Source organism: Mixophyes fleayi, chromosome 6, assembly GCF_038048845.1.
Source record: "Mixophyes fleayi isolate aMixFle1 chromosome 6, aMixFle1.hap1, whole genome shotgun sequence".
Taxonomy (NCBI): domain Eukaryota; kingdom Metazoa; phylum Chordata; class Amphibia; order Anura; family Limnodynastidae; genus Mixophyes; species Mixophyes fleayi.
In genome coordinates, this window is record NC_134407.1 from 106,317,388 (window position 1) to 106,340,790 (window position 23,403).

General features: G+C 42.8%; 1 long non-coding RNA gene across 1 annotated transcript in view; it reads left to right on the top strand.

Moving 5' to 3' along the window:
* The window catches only part of LOC142161485 (uncharacterized), a 38,535-nt gene extending 20,693 nt beyond the window's left edge, over positions 1 to 17,842 (top strand). Inside the window, exons 2-3 of the long non-coding RNA XR_012693406.1 lie at positions 2,382 to 2,602; positions 17,576 to 17,842. This is a non-coding gene — a long non-coding RNA (uncharacterized LOC142161485). The remainder of the gene's footprint in view (positions 1 to 2,381; positions 2,603 to 17,575) is intronic.
* Positions 17,843 to 23,403: the final 5,561 nt, after the last annotated feature.

The window sequence follows — 23,403 nt, forward strand, 5'->3', positions numbered from 1 at the left end:
ATGCTCCCTCTCTGCCATAAATTGCTTCTTTCCCCTTCTGAAATAACACTGTGCAGGGTAGCACAGTATTAGCAGCTGAATCAAGCTCTCATTTGCTTTAGAAAACAGCCAGTAAATGCAATTTAGCATGAATTCCTGCCTACACAATAGTGACTCATTGGCCATGATTAAAGCAATGCTGTGAACAGTCACCACCTACTTTGGCCTCATCTTTGTATGCAAAAAAAGCTCCCTTTATATGACCTCACCATTTTTCAGCCAATCCAATCTCCTCTTGTGATGACTCACACTTATTGCCAAGGCAGACTCGGGTTCAGTATGAATGGGGTCGACCTGGGAAATTCCCGGGTCCAAGGTACAGTGTGAATGGGGTCTCTGAGCTGGGATGGTAGTGGGTGTGTTCATACAATTGGGGGTGTGACTATGCATCATTGGGGCATGGCTAGCAGGTGAAAAGTGCTAGACCACCTTCCTACAGAAAAAAAACCTGCATTGTTGTGTACACCATTGCCATAAGGGTGCAGTACCCACTCGCCAGAGTGTGACATATGTCCCAGCACTACTGACTTTCAGGACATCTAGCACCATAGTGTAGTATATAAAGAATGCAGCGGGTACATTGGGAGAACACTCACCAAAAATTGGGAATGGCCCACTAGAATTACAACATTTCACAGACTATCCTGCTCTCTCCTACCTGTTCTTGTCACTTTCATCACCTGTGGCTGCTGCTTTCTTTAGTTGCGGCTTGTCTGGATCCTGGAATGTTGGGTGCCCTATGGGTACATTTAGAAAATTCCAACCAGCCCCAACATTAAATCAATAGCACCCATGAGTAATAATTAGGCCTTCCACCAGCCCCAACATTAAAATCGTATTCCCATTTAATAAATCTATTTCCCTCCCTGCAGACAGCCCCAGCAATAAATTATAGTATTTACATTTCATAAATATACCTATTTCCCGCAACCATCACTGCCATTAAATAATTCATAGCCACATTTAAAAAAGAGATATCATTCTCCCCAAACTCACCCCCGCATTCAATAGCTCCTAGACCACCCCATCTAAAATTAATAGTCCCCACTATTAAATTGCTCCACCATCACCCCACAAACAAAATTGAACCCATTAATTAGCCCCCACCTACCTCACCCTACATTGACACAAGCCCCCTGTGCCATCACACAAACACATTACCACAAGCCCCCTGTGCCATCACACATACACATTACCACAAGCCCCCTGTGCCATCACACACATTGCCACAATCCCCCTGTGCCATCACACACATTGCTGTGCCCCTTCATCATCACCATGCTGTGTCCCCTTTTGATCATACTGCACCTCCCATGCTGCTTTTCCCCCCTTTACCAAGCCCCCCTTCATTACACTATGCCATGCTGCTCCCCTCTTCATCACACTGTGCCATGCTGCTCCCCCACTTCATCACACTGTGCCATGCTGCTCCCCCTTCATCACACTGTGCCATCCAACCCCCCTCTCCTTCATCACTATGTCATGCTGCCTCCCCTCTCCTTCATCACTGTTCCATCCTGACCCCACTCTCCCTCATCACTGTGCCATGCTGCCCCCCATCTCCTTAATCACTGTGCAATCCTGCCTCCCCCTCTCCTTCATCATTGTGCCATGATGATTCCCCTTCTCCTTCATCACTGTGGCATGCTGCCCCCCCCCCCTCTCCTTCATCACTGTGCCATTCTGCCTCCCCCCTCTCCTTCAATCCTGTTCCATGCTGCTCCCCCCTCTCCTTCATCACTGTACCATCCTGCCCACCTCTTCTTCATTACTGTGCCATCCTGCGCCCCCATCCCCCCGTCTCCTTCATCACTAGGTGCCTTTGTCTGCCTCCCCTTGCCTCCGTCCTTTACTTACCTTTGAATTGGCTAGTTTCATCTCTTCTCTTCTGTATTCTCTCTTCTGTCTTCTGGGTCCTCTCTGCTCCGCTCCTCACTGAATGTTGGGCGTGACGTGATGATGTCACGCCCAACATTCACTGCAAATGGAGAGGAGAGGAAGGAGGAGGGACACGGTGCCGCGATCATGTATTTTTTAAATTTTTTTAGTGTCCTGCTCTCCCACCAATGAAGGTGGCAGGTACAGAGTTGTGGTGGGCAAGATGATGTTTTGCTGGGTACAGAACATTGCCTTATGGGCATGAGGCTGTTAAATGATTGTTATAAATTTGTTTTGCTTGATATGGGGGTTGTTGTGGGACATATGGGACAATGCGAGTATATTCATTTGTTACATAACGCACACACTATTACATTTTTTATCATATATGCACTATGCCACCTAGTTCGTGTTTGCAAAACTGCATGTGGGCCCTTAAAGCATAACACTTTTTATTTTAACAGGAATCATAAGTCGTGAGTCTGCAGAAAAGCTGCTAATGAACATGCCTGAAGGATCCTTCCTTGTGCGCGTCAGTGAGAAAATTTGGGGGTATACTTTGTCTTACCGGCATCAATCTGGGTTCAAACATTTCCTAGTGGATGCATCAGGAGATTTCTACAGCTTTCTTGGTGTTGACCCAAACAGACATGCAACTCTTACTGACCTCATTGATTTTCACAAGGTAATTCTGAAATATTATTAGATATATGCTGACTTAAATTACAGATGGAGCATGTATAATTGAAACAACCAGTATGGCATTTATGGCCTACTGAGTCTACTAAGTTGTGCTGCACTAACTTACTAAATGTATGTGACTGGACAGGACCAATAGTGTTTGCAAGTGGAATGAGACACATTTTTTGCACACTGTGGTGCATTGCATGGGTTGCTTTAACTTAACTAGCTTCTTCTAAACCTACTAGAAATAAATAGCAGCAAAGAGATTTTGATCTTAACTAAGCTACATTGGCTATTTTTAGACTCTGTGATTACCTGTTATGAGGTTGTCATGAGATTAAATATCATGAGATTGAACTAAACTAACAGATTGTGACTGACAGGTGGGCACAATGTGGATTGGTCAATTCAGATACAGCGGCAGGTCCTGTGATGTCGCAATAGAATGACCAGACTTCCCCAGTTTCAATGGTTTATCCCTGGAAATATTCCCGGATTTGCACATGCGCAATTGTTTTTTTTTTTGGTGCTCTGTCATCAATCCTATTTGGATAAAGAAGGTGGGCACATCTGTGCTGTATAGACTATCACACCTCATTTGTGTACAGGAAGTGATGGGTCACACTACAGGCATAAAGGAATATTGAAGGAGAATTCTCTTTGTCAAGTTAAAAAGTTGTTTCTGCACCCCCCATTCCCTTTTCCATTGCTATAGTGCACAACATTGTGGGGGAAAAAATAACCCCAAAATGTAAAAAAACAAACAGAAGCAGTGTTTGTATTGATCAATATTTAAAGGAATATATTAAGCAATAAAGAGATTGAAATCTGCATACAATTAGTTTACTACCAGAAAAATACTGTGCAATTCCTCCCAATTGCCTAACTATGAAGGTAATCTTAAGAGATAGCTTTAATTACATAAATTAAAATGCAACAATGAAGGCATACAATATGCACCTAATGGTCACGCACTGCTACTGTATATACAAATAAATATATGCCGAGCAATAGATTATACATAAATGTTGTTTACACATAATTACACTTAAATTATGCATTTTTTATTTATTCATTTATTTTTTAATAAAAATACATTTGTAGAAAACTTTACTTTTTATATGACTATCGGCATTGTGTATTTGTTAGGACTCCAGGTCCTCACATATGCTCCCTGAGATGTGTATGTACGCCTACTATTGAGTGTTAAAACAATAAACATATCATATGAGCACTGATCACCATCAGAAAAGAGGAAGTTTGTCTCCGCTCATGATGCTTTGTAGTGTAAGGCAGGATACACACTACAAGCTTTTCAGCCAAATATCGTACCAGTTGCACGATAAATGATTGCTCAACTCAATATTGCATAAGTGTATACACTGCAGCGATGAGTCATTATCTCTCCAAAGCTCATCGCATCGTTTCATTTGATTTCGAAATCAGACTAAAGTCTTGTTTAACAATGGAACAATGCGTTTCCAATTCTACAGTATGTATGCACTCACGATCAGGATCTCCATAGAGTTTACAGAGTCATGATGTTTTCAGGAGATGTTTATGACAGATGAAGAGCACAGATCTGAGGGTAAATCTTTTAAAACGTGTACAGTGTGTACACTTGCATCTATATACTGATTGAGACTTTCAGTCGTTGGTAAAATCATTACTGAAATGGCAGAAATTTTCTGCAGTGTGTACCCAACCTTACGCAGTGCAAAGGGAAAGCCAAAAAGTTGCTTCGAAGGAAGGTGGAGGGTGGAGTAGCAATTGGTAAGCAGAAGTGACAACAGAGTGTGCTCATCACACCTCTCCCTTATTTGACCCTGGATTTCATTTTAAGAATCTGGTCACCGCAACTCAGCCTCAGATCTTATCAGGACACTGTTCTAATGATGTATAAGGAGTTACAACTGTCTGTAATGGAGTGGGAAGGTAATGCTTTTTTAACAGAATTGCAGTGAAAAATTTACTTACCTTCATAGTTCATATGTGATAGAAACAACTCTGGGGTTTTGTGGTCCTTTATAAAATGCTTAGCAGTTGATAACACAACTATAAACCCTTAATTTTAACCTTAACACTTGCGCTATGTAATAAATACACCACACAGACTTGATGGTAAATGTACTTATTTCTATAATTAACTACTCACTGATATAATGGAAGGAGAACAATGTATGCAGCTTTGGCAACTGATCAATACCATATCTGGATTTCCCATTACGGGTCACCCAGACTTGGGACATCAGTATTTATCCACTATTATATCTAAGTCCACCCTTGTAGTTTATCTTCAGACTGGGACAATAATTCCCAGGCATTCTGGAACCCAAACCCTTCTGGGCTAATCATAAAAGCCTGCAAGCCAGTCCAAAGGGACTGTGCTTGCACCGAACCTAGGCCAACTCTTCAAAGTGAACGGGTTCCAAACACCTCACTATCATCAATGTGTGCTCTATCAACCTTGTTTATTGCCTGTACAGTGTTCTCCTATCACGCTAAATGCTGCACCAGCCGCAGGATCCTAATTCATGCTTCGAGCCCTCGCTTCAAGCAGTTCCCGATACCTCCAGGTATAAACCTGCACACCTGTACCATATCACGGCCCGCACACACCAAGTCGCTCATCATACCTCTGGGGTTGAACCAGCAGACCCGTACCATACCTCGACCTACGCACCAAGTGACCCAACATACCCCCGGTGCTAAACTCGCACACCCGTACTTTAACATGGCTTGCGATTTAAATGGCCCATACCTCCAGGGCTGAACCAGCACAACCGTTCCATACCTCGGCTTGAGCACTAAGATTCCCAACATACCTCCGGAGCTCAACTAGCACACCCATACCATACCAAGGCCTGCGCACCTAGTGGCCCAGCATACCTTCAGGGCTATACCAGCACATCCGTACTCTACCACGAGCCCATGCATAAGTTGCTAATCATACCTTCCGAGCTGGAACAGCACACCCGTAACATACTACGACCTTGCACACCAAGTGGGTCATCATACCTCCAGGGCTGTTCCAGCACCCGTACCAGATACCGGAACTTGTGCAACACACTGATCATACAGCCTCGGGCCAGCACCAGTCCCTGGGCAAAGACATGGGGAGCACCTCCCATACTCACATCAGCAGGAAGGCGACTCCATAATCTGACAACGAACTTTAGAACCAACAGCCAGGAATGGGAGGGAGGGATGGATGCTGTCCTGGCACCACAAGAGATTGGATGACTCCTCCCTGAAATTTTATAGCCTGTTCCCTTTATCCTGCACCCTATGACATACACATAGGCATCACTACACCTTCCCTGCTATTGTTAACCCTTAGTGGGGTCTTAATTAGTTGTGTACACAAACCTCAGCTTTAAATCTCCTTCAGGCTTAATTCAGTTCTAAATCTCTTTACATTTTCAATACACAGGTAAAATTAGCATTTTCTGAAATCAATTGCCTAAAATAATTGCCTATGTAAGTAAGCCATAAATGGCTTCACCTTTTCACATTTCATCAAAAAGCAGAAAACAAACAAGCAAAAATAATTCAGGTAATGGTCTTGATGTTGGTAAAAATGTGATATGTCCTTACATTAAAACAGAAAGATATTCCATGTGTACTTGAAAAACTGTACCTATTAATTTATGTCAAATTACATATTTTGCAAAAATTCTATAATAGAATAGATCACAACCATTGAAGACAAAACACATCTATATCGAAATGTAATAAAAATATTAGTAGGCATTTTTGAAAACTTACGCACATTAAAATATGCTGCTATCCATGTGATCTGTACTAAGAACAGATTGGATGTGGGAGCTTATTTTAATATAGGGGTATATTTGACAAAACAAACTTCCCATATTCAAGTCACAACACTGTTCTGTTCTGCTAGTGTTCACTCCAATAATCGAACACTCAGTATGTGGTTTGCTGCTTGCACCACACATTACAGCTCTACCCCTTTCACATGCAGGCCTGTCCTTTTATACTCAATCACACTAGTAGACAGCTCACTGCCCCTTATCAGATCAGCACTGTGATATTCTTAAATACTTTGTACTGCATGTAAGCATTCTGATGATAAGATTGGCTAAAGGTTGTTCTGTCCCTCACTCGCTTCCAAACAAGTGTACTCGCTGACAAAAAGGAGGAGAAGAATGTTAATAGTTAAATACATCTTAAAAAGATATCTGATTTATATTGGTCACAGCACCTTTTCCAGTCTGTTATGTACAGTGGCACTCATTCTTGATTCAACATTTTGGTTGATCAGTTATCCTCAAGTTTATCTCAGTTTAGAATGGTTTGTACTGTTTCATCATCACCATTATTTGCTCTTCTATAACATGTGTGCTACAGTATTGCATTTGACTTACTAGTGCATTATTGCTGTTTTTCTGTTTTGTTTTCATTGCCAGAATTCTGCTTTACCTTAACCTTGCTGTGTCTCATTATCATGCTGCCATATTTCTGCTTTGTCACTGTCACACCTTACTGTGCTTTACTAACCTGTGCCACATCACTACTGTATTAACTACTTACAATTTGACGGCAGATAAGCACCGCTTAGCCCATCTAATCTGCCCAATTTTTAACCTATGGTAACCTCAAACCCTGTTTGATCCTTTATTCTTTGTAAGGATATCCTTATGTCTTTCCCAGGCATATTGAAATTTATCTACTGTATTAGCCTCAACCACTTCAGATGGGTGGCTATTTCACTTATCCACTACACATTCTGTGAAGTAATTTTTCCTCAACATTCCTCTGAACTTACTCACCTCAACTTTCACTGCATGTCCTCGTGTTCTAATATTTATTTCCTTTTGAAGAATGTTGCCTTCCTGTAGCTTGTTAAAATCCTTGATTTATTTTTCGATCATGTCCCCCAATCCCTTCTCTGCTCCTAACTAAACATATTAAGATCTTTCCGGGTAAGTATGGTACGGTAAGGCATGCAACATATTAGTTTACCTTCTTTGTATAGTCTATAATGTATTTATATCCTTCTGGAGATATGGCCTTCAGAATTGAACAAAGTATTCTAGATGAGGCTGTACCAATGACCCATACAGTGGCACTTCTTTGTTTCTGCTATTGATCCCTCTTCCAATGCAACCAAGCATCTGACTTGCCTTTCTCATTGCATTGTTACATTGCTTACCTGACTTTAAGTCACTTGAAATAGTCCTAGGTCCCTTTCCTCCTGTTAGGATCCCCTCCAGCCGGCACAACACAACCCGGAATCTACTCCGCCAGTCAGGTGTTCACTGGAGCCCCTGATGGTGGGGACAGACTGGGCCGCAGACTGACAGAGGGTCGTGAAGTGCGTACCAGCTGGGGAGAACCCAGGCCAGAGGAGTCAGGTCCACGCAGAGGTCAAGGGCCGGCAGCAGACAACGGTATCGATGAACAAGCTGAGGTCAGGGGTCACAGGCAAATATCAGAACGGGTAAACAGGCCAAAGATCAGGGTCACAGGAAACACCAGCAAGGTCCAAATCAAAGCCAAGGGTCATACACGGGGAGTCAAATAGAGATATCAGGATACAGGACAGGAACTAGCAGGTCAGCAGACTGGAACACAGAAGCTATAACCGGCAATGAGGTGGCAGACCTCATTGCCTTAAATACTTGAGACAGCCAATCAGGGCCTGGCTCAGATAGAAACCAGCCCCCTAACTTCATTAACTAGTAATTCTGTAGAGCGCATGCGCCCGGCTTCTCAATGCCGGGGCGCAGCGCTGGAGCGTCTGGTTGTTGCCCCGGCACATGACCGGGACATGAGAGGAAGTGACGTCCCGGTCGCCATAGCGACGGCCGGGACGCAGGTGAGTGAGTCGCGGCGGCTGGGCACCGCCGCGGCTCGTAACAGTACCCCCCCCTTGAGGAGGGGTCGAGGGACCCCGACATCCAGGTTTTCTTGGGAACCTCCTGAAGAATTCCTTCAATTGTTTAGGAGCATGGAGTTGTCTTCGCGGAACCCAAGATCGCTCTTCTACTCCGCGGTTCCTCCACTGCGCCAGGAAGTGCACCTGTCCTTGCACTTTTTTGGAATCTAAAATCCTTTGAACCACATATCTTAGTGGCTTACTCGAACTTCCCCCAGGCACAGTTGAGGATTGACTAGGATACAATACCGGCTTCAACAATGAGCAATAAAATGTGTTCGGAATTTTTAGTGAACTAGAAATCTTCAATCTAAAAGCTACCGGATTGATCTGTTTGGTAATCGTGAACGGCCCAATAAATTTAGGCCCTAGTTTTTTACAAGGCTGTCTGAGCCTAAGATTTCTAGTTGATAGCCATACTTTCTGGCCCACTTTGAATGGGCAGGTGGTACGGTGGCGATCCGAAATTTTTTTGGCCGATAATGAGGATTTTTTCAAGGAGGACTGAACCTTCCCCCAAATTACTTTCAGATCAGCAGCTGTGGAATGAATCTCCGGAATACCAGCAAATTTGAGAGAGTACAGAGAATTAGACCTGGGATGGAAACCGAAGTTACAGTAGAACGGAGAAGTTTGAGTAGATGAGTGAGATGAGTTATTGTAGGCAAACTCTGCCCAAGGCAGCAAAGATGACCAGTTGTCATGGAATTCTGAGGAGTAACATCGGAGGAACTGTTCAAGTGCTTGGTTAACCCTTTCAGTTTGCCCGTTAGACTGAGGGTGGTATGCAGATGACAGACTGATCCGGATTCCGAGGAGGGTGCAGAAGGATTTCCAGAATTGTGCTATGAATTGCGAACCACGATCAGAAACAATATCGGAAGGAAGTCCATGGAGCCGGAAAACATGTTGTATGAAGAGAATGGCCAGATCTCGAGCTGTAGGAAGCCTGGTTAATGGGATGAAATGTGCCATTTTACTGAAACGGTCCACCACAACCCAAATAGTATTATGTCCTGCAGAAGGTGGCAAATCAACAATAAAATCCATGGACAAATGTGTCCAAGGTTTTGCAGGAATGGGCAATGGAAGCAATTGACCCACCGGGCGAGTCCTGGGGACTTTGTTCCTGGCACAAATTTCACACGAGAGGACATGACTCTTGACGTCAGCGGACAAGGATGGCCACCAGACCGTACGGGAAAGGATCTCCAGCGTCTTATAAACTCCAGGGTGTCCAGCAGACCTACTATTATGCGCCTCTGCAAGAACCGCCTTCCTTAGATGGACTGGAACAAAAAGACGTTGTTCCGGAGTAGTATCCGGGGCTAATTTCTGGAATCTCTGAAGCGTGATACTCAGATCTTGGGTTAGTCCAACATGGATTATGGAAGGAGGAATAATAGGCTCTGGGTTCGAAACTGGAACGTGGTGTGCCAAGAAACTTCTGGACAGAGCATCTGCCCGGACATTTTTGGAACCCGGTCGATAGGTAATCAGGAAATTGAACCGAGTAAAGAATAACGACCAACGGGCCTATCTGGGATTTAGACGTTTGGCCGATTGTATATATTGCAAGTTCTTGTGGTCGGTAATGACAGAGATCTGATGTGGAGCACCCTCCAGCCAATGTCGCCACTCCTCGAAGGCCCATTTGATTGCCAACAGTTCCCTATTCCCGACATCATAGTTGGCTTCTGCTGAAGAGAACTGGCGGGAGAAATAGGCACACGGGTGTAGACGAGTAGTATGAGGGTCCTTCTGTGATAGTATAGCCCCAGCACCGACGTCAGAGGCGTCGACCTCAAGAACAAATGCTTTAGCTGGATCCGGGTGTCTAAGGACCTGAGCGGAGACAAAGGCTTTTTTCAGGCTTTCGAATGAGGCTACTGCTTGAGGCGACCAATTAGTTGGATCCATTCCTTTACGGGTTAGGGCGACAATGGGAGCCACGATGTCTGCAAAACCTGGAATGAACCTTCTATAATAATTGGAGAAGCCCAGAAACCTCTGCACCGCCTTAAGGTTGTTTGGTTGCACCCAATCTAGAATAGCCTGAACCTTAGTTGGATCCATGGAGAATCCCTCAGAAGAGATTATGTAACCTAAAAAGGATACTTTCTGCACCTCAAACTTACACTTTTCCAGTTTGGTGTAAAGGTGGTTCTCTCGCAGTCTTCGTAGAACTTGTTTAACGTGATTCTGATGTACAGACAGAGATCTGGAATAGATGAGGATATCATCTAAATAGACGACCACGAAACTACCAAGAAAGTCCCGAAGAACCTCACTGATTAAGTCCTGGAATACTGCAGGTGCATTGCTAAGACCGAACGGCATGACCAAGTATTCATAATGGCCAGAGTGCGTATTGAATGCCGTCTTCCACTCGTCTCCCTTCTTGATACGGATGAGGTTATACGCTCCACGAAGATCGATTTTTGAGAAGACAGTAGCACCTCTCAGCTGATCAAATAATACGGAGATGAGCGGAAGGGGGTAGGTATTTTTGATTGTAATAAGATTCAATCCCCGGTAATCAATACAAGGTCTTAGTTCTCCGTCCTTTTTGGATACAAAGAAGCATCCCGCTTCTACGGGAGATTTAGATGGCCTGATGAAGCCCTTCTCCAGATTTTCTTCAATGTATTCCTGCATGGACTTGGTCTCCGGACCAGAGAGAGAGTACAGGCGACCCTTTGGCAACTTGGAACCAGGAATAAGCTCGATGGCACAGTCAAAGTCACGGTGAGGTGGTAAGGTGTCAGCAGCTTTCTTGGAGAACACATCCCAGAACTCATGATATTGTGAGGGAAGCTGCTCCGGAATAGACTGAATCACCCGCAGGGGCAGTGACAAGCAGGACTGTGTACAGTAAGAGCTCCACTGGACAATTTCTCCTTTTACCCAGTCCATGACGGGGTTATGACGGGAAAGCCATGGGTGGCCCAAGATCAAGGGAACTGATGAGCAGTCGATAAGAAGGAAGGTTATTGACTCTGAATGGAGAGCTCCGATTTTTAATTGTAGTGGCGAGGTCTCCCAGGAAATTTTGCCACCAGGCAACGGACCTCCATCTAATCCACAGACAGTAATAGCGGACTTGAGTTTTACCATCGGTATTTTAGCAGCGCGGGCGAACCCGATGTCCAGGAAGTTACCTGCAGCTCCACTATCAATGAAGGCGGACAGGTCCATTGAACGAGCACTAAACATGAGCTGTGCAGGGATCAATATGGCGTTTTTCGGGCAGACAATCTGCAGACCTAGGTGAACTTTCCCCTCGTTCCCTAGGCATGCTCTTTTCCCGGCTTATTCGGGCAGGAACGGGAGAAGTGGCCTTTTGTGCCGCAATAGAGACATAGGCCCTGTGATCTTCTCTTGTCTCTTTGCTCAGGGGAGAGACGATACGCCCCCAATTGCATGGGTTCCTCACCATCCGTGGGAACAGGAATGAAGCCGGATAGAGGTGATGATGTCTCCTTTTCGATTTTCCGCTCTTTAAATCTCCTGTCGATTTTAATGGAGAGGTGCATCAGATCTTCCAGAGAGGTAGGAGATGGGTACTGCACCAAAGAGTCTTTGACCTGTTCCGACAGGCCAAGACGGAACTGACTCCGCAAGGCAGGATCATTCCATCCACTATCAGGTGACCATCTACGGAATTCAGCGCAGTATTCCTCTGCCGAGCGCCGGCCTTGTTTCAAGGCCCGTAGATGAGTTACAGCGGAGGCAGTACGGTCCGGGTTGTCATATAGTAGACCTAACGCCTCGAAGAAAGCGTCTACTGACTGCATGGCAGGACTGGTCTGCGGCAAGGAAAACGCCCAGGACTGGGGGTCACCCTGTAGAAGGGAAATGATAATCCCGACTCTTTGCTGCTCTGACCCGGAGGAGCGGGGTCTCAATCGGAAATAGAGCTTGTAGCTCTCCCTGAAATTCCGAAACAGGGACCTATTTCCAGAGAAGCGATCCGGAAAGTTCATCTTAGGTTCACAGACGGAACTTGGAGTGGGTTGTGACACTTTTGCGGCTTCTTCTTGAACAGATAGACGCTCAGCCAATCCCTGGATCATCTGATATAAGGACTCAACATGGGCTGCTAGGGCTTGTGCCGGAGACGGTGAGGATCCACTTGCGTCCATTCCAGCCTCGTCTCCGTGAGTGGGCCGGTTATAATGTTAGGATCCCCTCCAGCCGGCACAACACAACCCGGAATCTACTCCGCCAGTCAGGTGTTCACTGGAGCCCCTGATGGTGGGGACAGACTGGGCCGCAGACTGACAGAGGGTCGTGAAGTGCGTACCAGCTGGGGAGAACCCAGGCCAGAGGAGTCAGGTCCACGCAGAGGTCAAGGGCCGGCAGCAGACAACGGTATCGATGAACAAGCTGAGGTCAGGGGTCACAGGCAAATATCAGAACGGGTAAACAGGCCAAAGATCAGGGTCACAGTAAACACGAGCAAGGTCCAAATCAAAGCCAAGGGTCATACACGGGGAGTCAAATAGAGATATCAGGATACAGGACAGGAACTGGCAGGTCAGCAGACTGGAACACAGAAGCTATAACCGGCAATGAGGTGGCAGACCTCATTGCCTTAAATACTTGAGACAGCCAATCAGGGTCTGGCTCAGATAGAAACCAGCCCCCTAACTTCATTAACCCGCAGGCTAGTAATTCTGTAGAGCGCATGCGCCCGGCTTCTCAATGCCGGGACGCAGCGCTGGAGCGTCTGGTCGTTGTCCCGGCAATAGCCGGGACATGAGAGGAAGTGACGTCCCGGTCGCCATAGCGACGGCCGGGACGCAGGTGAGAGAGTCGCGGCGGCTGGGCACCGCTGCGGCTCGTAACACCTCCTCGGTAGTTTCCATTATAGTGGCATTAATACTATGCTTAACCTTTGGGGTTTTGAGACCCGAGTGCATAATTTAGCATTTTTTGCCATTAAACTGTAGTTGCCACTTTCTTGATCATTCCCTCTAGTCTACCTAGATCATCGATCATTTGTTTTACCCCTCCTTATGTGTCTACTTACCATTTCCTGGCTAATCCTACTACCTCTTTTCTACTACTTTTCTCTCACTTGTAACCTCTCCCTTCTCTCCCTCAACTCGCTGTATCCTAATTTCCATCACCTCACCTTATTTATTATGCTTTCCTCTCCCTTCTTTTCTCTCCCTCCTTCCTTCTGGTCCACTTGCCCAACCTTCCAAATGCCATCCCTTCCTCCACCCTCTCCCTTTCTTTAGCCTCCTGATCCTCTCCTCTTTGCTCTCATCTGCTCCAATGTATCTTTATTGTCTTTGCTCTGCCTCACTGCCCCCTCCCTCATCTTCCCCTATTCCCCCCCACATTTTCTCCTCCAGTAGTTCCATAGTCCCCCTCACTGATCTTCTCTCTGCTTCCCTCTATTCCTAGACATCCCCTCCTCCTTCTCCCTCCCTCTCCTCACTCATTTTCTCTCCTGTCTCTCCCTCTCCCACTTATGCCCCTTCAAATATCCCCAAGTCCTCTTCTCTCCCACATGCAGATTCCCCTTCCCTTACCCACTGTGGGGCCCGTTACTAGTTCTGTTTCTCATCCCATTACTTCCTGTCTCCCTTTCTCCTTGCAATTCAGCAACCCCAACATCCCGATCCATATTTTTCCTGTTCCCTCTCTCCCTTTATAGTGTGCTCTCTGGAATGCCAGGTCAGTATGTAACAAAGTGGCCTCCCTTATGATCTCTACATCTATAGCTACTTCAAATTGCTAGCCATCATTGAAACTTGACTATGCTCTGAAGTCGCCACCTCTCCGCTGCTCTCTTTCAGGGGCTTTTCCTTTTCCCACAACCAGACCTGGGAGCTGACCAAATCGTGGCATTGTTCCCCCATGGAGTCTTCCCCTTGAACCTTCCCTCTCTTTATCCTTCTTGAAGGTCACTAGATATAACTCTACCATCCAGCCCACAGCTGTGTGGCTCTTATCTACTGTCCTCCTGTTCCTGTCTTTCAATTCCTCTATCACCTTGCCACCTGGGTCCCCCACTTTCTCTCCTTTGACATTCCTTCCCTAATCTTGGGGACTTTAACATCCATTTTAACAATCCCTCTGACCCCGGCAGCAACTCAATTGATCTGGCCTTTTCCCACCTCTGTATTATCACAGCTATAAACCTTTCCCTCTCTATGACCACAATCTGGTCTATTTTAGTATCTCCCCACCTCTCTCCCCTTTCCCCTGTCCTAAAGTTACTCGCAACAGGCACAACTGGGCGCCTTTAATCCTAACAATTTCTCTTCCTAACTGTTCTACCTCACGCCATTGATGCTACTACTTTCTCCTCTTTAGAATAGAATAATATATAAGAGAGGTAGATTGCGCAACAAATCAGCTGCCGCTAAACACCTTATAGGAATCACTCAATATTCCCAAAATTGGATTAGATAGATATATACATAAGGGTGTTTCAACGCTGCTGACTGTAATCACATAAATGTGTTTCACAGTAAAATCTTATTCTTATCCGCATATGAACATGTGTACACAATGAGAAAAATAGATAAAAAAAATAAAATAAAATACTCACAAATTCCAGGTCCAGCAGCCCTATTTCACCAACGCGTTTCAACCTCTCAATATAGGTCTTTCTCAAGGAATTTGTGAGGACCCCATTCATATCATCTGAATAATCCGAAAAGTGGACCCCGGGGATATATTACAAGCTGTCTATCCACCTATATCTGGTAGTGACCCTCATAATCCTATGGTCCAGTTTTAATATCTACATGTTATTTTATGGTTTTACTTATATCATGTATGTGCAATAAAACACTTTGTAGTCTAATGGTATCACACTAGATCCGTTTCTTCTTTTACATCTTATATTGAATACATCTACTTGGGAGAAATAATCCTGACTATTCCTATGGAGGACTTTAAAGAAATTTAAACCAACGCCTGTCATTCCTTTCCATCTTGTAAGTGTTATCACTTAAAGAGTTGGGTGAAGATTCTATATATCACATCATATGGAACACACTTAAAATACTTAAGGCACTTATATATTTTGTATCTGGTGAGTGGACTCACATAAGAAGAGATCTCTGGATTGAAGTGGATTAATGTTATATTCACTACACATATGCTAATTGTTGTTACAATATTACACTATGTTATGATTTTGTGTTTTTTATGTTATATCACTACATAATGGATGAAAAGATCTGAACAAGGTGACTTAAGTAACTACCCCCAAATATAAGTATTTTATTTTTTTATCTATTTTTCTCATTGTGTACACATGTTCATATGCGGATGAGAATAAGATTTTACTGTGAAACACATTTATGTGATTACAGTCAGCAGCGCTGAAACACCCTTATGCATATATTTTCTCCTCTTAACAGGACTCATTCCTCTCCCAAATCACCACACTTTTTTTGCCCTTTTTCTCCCCTCCAACCCTCCTCTAGGGATACTTTCTCCCACTCATATTCATTACTAACACCCCTTGCTAGCCCACCCACCGTCACCTCCTTCACTCTAGTATCTGCAGATGAATTTCATGCCCTTCTTTCCTTTTTACCCCTCTTCCACTTGCCTCCTTGACCCCATCCCCTTTCATCTCCTCTACTCCCTCTCTCTTAAGGCCTGCTTCCACACAGCCAATCTCCTCAACCTATCCCACTCCTTTGCTATCGTTTCCTCCTCCTTCACACATGATCTTGTCTCTTCCATACTAGAAAAATGTCCCCTGACCCTACCTCTCTCTAATTACTTTCCTATCTCACTCCTTCGTTTTGCCCTCAAACTTCTTGAATTGGGTTGTTTGCAATCACCTTATCTCTATTTTCTCCTCTCACTCCTTCCTTGGTCCCCTTTGAATTTTTATCCCTTCAATCCATCAAAACCACTCTCACTAATACCATTAACTACCCTCTCCTTTTGCAAAGTCTCCAAATATTGGCCTCTGTAATACTGTTCTCTCCTGGTTTTCCTCTTACAATCCTTTCCATTTAGTTGCCACACCTGACATCAACCCCCCCTCTCTTTCCCCCTCTTCCCTTACCTGTCAAAATTCCCCAAGGATTCATTCTTGATCCCCTGCTCTTCTCCATCTACAGCTTCTCCCTTGGTGACATAATCAGATCCTTTGGCCTTCAGTACCACCTGTATGCTGATGACATCTAAATCTAACTTTCTTCCCATGATCTCTCCCCATACCTCAGATCTTGTGTCTTCTGCTATCTCACCTTGGATGTCCTAGCGCTTTTTTAAACTTAATATTTCTAAGGCTGAAAGCATTGTCTCCATGGCTCCCTCACTCTCCTCCCTCTTTTTCTGTTCTTCTCCGACAGTCACCACTTTGTCTCACCATGGCCTCCATAAATAAATTTAAACTGCTCATCATCATCTGTGAAGCCCTCAGCCAATCCTTCCTCGCTACATCTCCAAACTTATCTCTACCCACACTCCTTCCCATCCCCTCCACTCTGCCAATGACAGCTCCCTCACTATCCCATTAAATATTTATTCCCACACTTTCCTCTAGAACTTTGCCTGGACTGCTCCTCATCTGTGGAACGATCTCCAAGGCCTCAAGCATACCCTTAAAACTCATTACTTAATTTAAGCTCTCCTCCTAACTTCTTTGGCTCTGCTTTCACGTCTATTCCCCCACCCAGTTCCACCCTATTTGTGTTTTCCGCTTCTTTTCATGATGTAGACTCTCAGGAGTAGAGCCATCTTTCTTTGTGTTGTCCTTCTACTATTGCATCTCTAATATCTCTAGGCTTGCTTTACTGGCCCATTTTTTTACACATCTCGCAAATAGTATTATATAAAAGCATGTAATTATGTAATGTAATTATGTAATTTACACTATTGTAAAATTAATTAATGACGCTGTGGACCCTTTTTTTGGCAACTTATCAATAAAAACCAATAATAAATGGTAATAATGATATACATGATAAACAAACATCATATAGATTCCTTTTATTTGAGAAACCTGAGAACTTTCCTAAGACTCCTAATAATATGAATTTGGAATCTGACTAACATAGTAACTATTTTTCTGCTTCCCAGGATGAAGTCATTACAAGTTCTGGAGGAGAGCTGTTGGTAGAACCATGTGGACAAGCACAGTCCCCACCCGACTATAGCATATTATTTGAATGAGACATTTAACAACTGTGACATTGTAAAGCACAGATCATCTAATTAATGATTAAGCAACAAGGAATATTTGTACTTCTTGGAGAGTGTCAATAACTTCAGATTTGAAGATCTAGTTTATTTTTTATGCTTTTAATATGTCCTTTTTATTTACTGTAGGTTTTTGAGAAACACTTTGAAGACAATGTTCAAATCTTCTACATTAAAACATATTTCCATATTTAGCTTGTCTCATTTTATTTTGCATAGCATTTGTTGCATGTATCCATTATTCAACATGATTTTTATGACATGAAACGTTGGTAGGAATTTGTGAATCTGTAATTAATAAGCCACTGAGAAATATATAACGTGAATATATATTCCATTCATATTTATGCATTAGTTATCCAGAGATGTGTGGAAAAACTGAGCGTAAGTACCAAGCTTCTGAGAATATTATGACGTCAATTATATGTAGAAACGTATAAATTTTAAATAATTCTAAGTTTTCAAAGCAATCCTTGATGACTCCTATGACTTTGATTTTTTTTTTCAAATTTGTATGTAAGTTGTTTACTTAAAACAAGCATGATTAAAGCAGATAATTTAATGATCAGTCCACTAGGATATTTTTTCTTTTACTGTACTTAAGCATATTTATTTTTTCTTCTTGATTTGATAGAACATTTTTGCTAGTGCTTTGGGACAGATGTGTTTTAACACACTAGGAGACAAATGCAAATATACTTGTAACATCTTCAAGATTCTACCCAAGCTTACTTCTACAAACAGGGATACCCCATTCATTTATCCCAAACATTACTACTTTTCTTCACTATAAGGATAACAAAGACCATTAATAAATACCTTTTAAAAGATTTGACATTATAATAGGGTCAGTAACAAGGGTATGGTTTTTTTTTTATTTTTATTTTTACATTTTGGTAAACAGAGAATACCTCTAGGGGGTTCTGGAAACTGAGGTCAGACTTACTGGTTGAGAGCACTAATACATTTGGTGTAAACTAGATTGACACGCCAGTACTATTCCCACCTTACCTACCTACATGTACTATTCCCACCTTACCTATATGTATTATGATAGAAGGAATGTAATTCAGATATCATCTGCCAATATCTGGGCCTGAATGACATTAGTTGTTGCACAGAAATAAAGCAGTGCAGATCAATCACATGGAAGCAGTAGTTATGGAGACTTGGACAATGGGAGGGTTTGTTCAGAACCAAAACTGTGGGGAGGAATTAAAGCAAAACAGAATATTCAGGGCAGACAGCAATCCATCTGCAGTAAAGTAAGTACTCTACCACCTGCCATATGGGTGGCAACAAACCTAAATTGGTTGTGGTCAAAAACATTGGCACCATTGCAGTTTATAAAAAATTCTAAAATTAACATCATTATCTGGTCTTGTCAATACTGGAGTCCTGATTCTTGACTTTAATGGTTCAATATGTACTTCCACCAGAAGGATTGCTGCATCACAGTTACCTGCTGTTCACAATGCAGCAATTCAATATTCACTGCTGCAAATTTCCAAGCAGGCAATTATATTCACCCGTGTCAGGTCTTTAAATGCGTCTTTAAATGCTTGCCTCTATGAATAGTTCTTACTGAATCATTAGGTCAGTATTTTCCTTACGTGCAAAATAAAAAACTAATTTGCATCCTTTGCATTGTAAAATGGTTGTCCTGGAGCAAATTTACTTCTTTTTTTCGTTTGCCTTCTTTAATGAATCAGGGCACTTGTGTTCAGGTGGTTTAGCGTATCTATACTCTGGGTACCTAGTTATCTTTATGCAATCCTGCTTTCCATAGACGTTTGCTACCACTCTGCTAGCCTACATTTGAGTATCCCTTGCACCAGATATTGTGCTTAACCTTGTGCTTTAAAGAAAGTACTTCATACCTTGTGTTCCAGTGGCCTATGCTTCAGGTACCAAGTAGTCTTTGTGCAATCTAGCTTTCCATAGTTGTTTGCTACCACTGTGCTAACCTGAGCTCAAGTTACTTGTTATACTTGTGCAATCCTGTATCCTAAATGCCTTGTTACTTTTGTGCCATCCTGTATTCCAGAGATTTGCTAAAAGTATTTCATCTACTCTATCAGAAATTCAGCTACTAGTATCCTATCCAGTAATTCAGACTGTATTCTGTATACCTTACTACTTCCGTGCCAGCCTGTATCCCAGAGACTTACTTACCTGTATTCTACTCTGTGCCCTTAACCTTCTACTCCCATCATCCAGGGCTACGTTTCCAATTCATTGCTATTATATTTGTCCTGTTTCTTCAGATTGTTTATCATTTATTGCCGTTGCTGTCCTTTGTGTCTATACTACAATAAAAATTATAACATTGTAAACTTCTGAATTCATTAAACTGTTTTTGACCGCAGTAACACACAGTATTGTGACAGGTCTTTCCAATTCTTTCTCTATTAATATACAAAACCTTTCATTTATATTTTGAATTTAATACTGTACACATCATTTTTAAATCAGAAAGTGTGAAAAAAATAACATTGACAAAACTATTGATACCCTTGACTTAAAATTTAGTAGCATAGCTTTTGGTCAAAATAACTGCAATCAACCACTTTTTATAGCTATGGATGAGCTCACTGTACCTCTCTACTTGTAGGTTGTCCCACTCTTCTTGTGCAATGTACTCCAGTTATCCCAGGAGAGCAATCTGCTGATTTCAGGTCTCTCCACAGGTGTTTTATGGGATTTAGATCTGGACTCATAAAAAAGGCCAGCATCACAAACTATTCCTTGCTCCTTTTCGAAGTGTGTTAGGGTTGATTGTCCTGCCGGAAGGCTCATGACCTTCGACTGAGGCACAGCTTTCTGACAATGAGTTCAACTTTGTGCTCTATGTTTTGGCAAAGTTCAGTCAGGTTCTCTTATGTGTCTCTCAGCAGTGGGGCTGTCATGGACCTCCTATCATATAACTCCCCTTTAACTAAGATGGAGTCAGAATGTATGAGTTAACACTGTTGGACCTTGTGTCTGAAGGTCAGCTTGAATCTGTTTGGAAGGTGATTGAGGTGATTTATCCACCATTTGAACAATCCTGTGCTTCAATCTTCAATCAATTTTCTCTTGTAGCCATATCCAGAGAGATTGGCTACAGTCCCATGGGCCTTAAACTTACTAAATACATTATGTGTGGTGGAAACTGGAACATGAAGGCCTCTACAGATTGAATTGTAGTCTTGAGTTTGTCCATGCTAGGTACAATCTTTTGCATGACTTTCTTCACCAACTAACTTTCTTTCCTTCTTAAAGTTGCACAAAACAGAATAATGAGTCCATTTCTCTATCCATTCTTCTTTCATCACCACAAGACAATATATCATCATCACCAGTTATTTATATAGCACCACTAATTCCGCAGTGCTGTACAGAGATCTTATTCACATCGGTCCCTGCCCCATTGGAGCTTACAGTCGAAATTCCCTAACGTACATACACACACACAGATTAAGGTCAATTTGATAATAGCCAATTAACCTACTAGCATGTTTTTGGAGTGTGGGAGGAAACAGGAGCTTCTGAAGGAAACCCACGCAAACACGGAGAGAACATACAAACTACACAGATAAGGCCATGGGCAGGAATCGAACCCATGACCCAAGCGCTTTGAGGCATAATTGCTAACCACTAAGCCACCATGCTGCCCATGAATTGTTATCACATTGGAGGCACCTGCTACTCACCACAGTTGAGATCAGTTCCAAAGAGAAGGAGAGTCACATAATTATTTGTAATTAAAGGTGCCATTAATTTTGTCCAGCCCTTTTAAGGATTTCTGTGTGAAATAAGCTACAACTTAATACATTTTTCTGTCTTTTATGTTTTTTCCACTGAAAACCAAAGAAATGCATACATGGATACCAAAATATTTAAAAAGTAACAATTGTGAAAATGGAATACATGAAATAGAGAAGGAAAATTCTCGAAGAATTGTCCCAGTTCTCTTCTCAATACAGTCTCTTTTTCACCAAATGAGATATTGTGGCTTATGACACAAGATATATTGAAAAAAACATATACACATACACACATATATACACACACACATACATACACACACACACCGAAAGGTCAGAGCTTTAAATCCAGTGACCTATATATCTGAAGGTGTGCTGTGGTGTCTGGCACCAAGACATTAGCAGCAGATCTTTAAGTCCTGTAAGTTGTGAGGTGGGGCCTCCATGGCTCTAAGTTGTTTTTTCCATCATATCCTACAGACACTCATTTGGATTAAGGTCTGGGAGAATTTGGAGGCCAAGTCAAAACCTTAAACTCTTTGTCATGTTCCTCAAACTGTTTCTGAAATTGTTTTTTGCAGTGTGATAGGGGGCATTGTCCTGCTGAAAGAAGCCACTGCCATCAGGGAATGTTGTTAGCATAAAGGGGTGTATTTGGCCTGCAACTATGTTTAGGTAGGTGACATGTGTCCGTGTCAAAGTAACATCCACATGAATGCCACGGGCTATGGTTTCTCAGCAGAAGATGAAGTATTGACCCAGTCTTGATTTTAAGTTGATATGCAGCGCTGCAAAAGATAAGAAATTTTTAGCTGTATGCCAACAATTAGGCAAACTTTTCTCCAGAACAAGACATCCTAGACAAAAGTAGTTTCCATGTATATTTCACAAAAGCTAAGTAAAGATAGTAATGTCAGTGGCACCAGAAATAAAATTGGACATTTTAATGAAAATATCAACAATGACCAAAATGGTAGATATTTTTTGAATTAAAAAAAGAATAAGGGTCTAACAAATATTAAAGCAGTTAGTAATAAGTAGCAGATTATTGTGTTCTGTAAAACCAAATATCTTTCAAAATGAGCTTCAATTCTCACAGTGCCCCTTTTGTCAGCAGAAGGCTCAAGATTGGCAACATCACATCTTAGCACTTTCATACTGCCGCCCCGGCAATATCCCGGGTTGTTAACCCGGGATATTGCCGGGGCACAGGGCAGTATAGATAACAAGATTCCCGGGTCGGGCGGGTTCATACTGCACCTGCCCGACCCGGGTTTTAGAAAAAAAAAAGTGCTAAAAAAGATTTTAATTAAAAAAAATACATAAGAAATGTTTACTTAACCTATTTTCAGCCAGCGGTGTCTCCGGTGCATTGCCGGCTGTCAGGGGGACCTCTGGGTACTAAAATGACGTCATTTCTAGTCCATTAGAAATGACATCATTTTAGTACCCAGAGGTCCCCCTGACAGCCGGCAACGCACCGCTGGCTGAAAATAAGTTAAGTAAACATTTCTTATGTATTTTTTATTAATTAAAATCTTTTTTTTTACCTCACAATTATTTTTTTTTACAGTATGAATGGTGAGACCCGGGAATTACACGGGTTGCACCATTCATACTGCAGGCGAGCGGGGTCTAACACGGGAATTACCCCTCGCAAAATCCCGGGTCTAAGTCCCGGGATTTTATACCCGGGATTTTGTGGTTGGACTATTCATACTGCACCAAGACCCAGGTTTTTCAGCGTGCCTCTGCAAAAACCCGGGTTTTTGGTGCAGTATGAATGGGGTATTAGAGAATTTCTTGTAAAAAATATGCATGTGGATGAGGCACACATTAGAGGCATCCGCTTCTATCTGTAAAGGTAAATCTGTACTAGCATGTCAAAGCAATGGAACTGGAAATGAATGGAAATGTATGGAGCGTTAACCCCCTAAAAGTATCTAATGATATAAAATA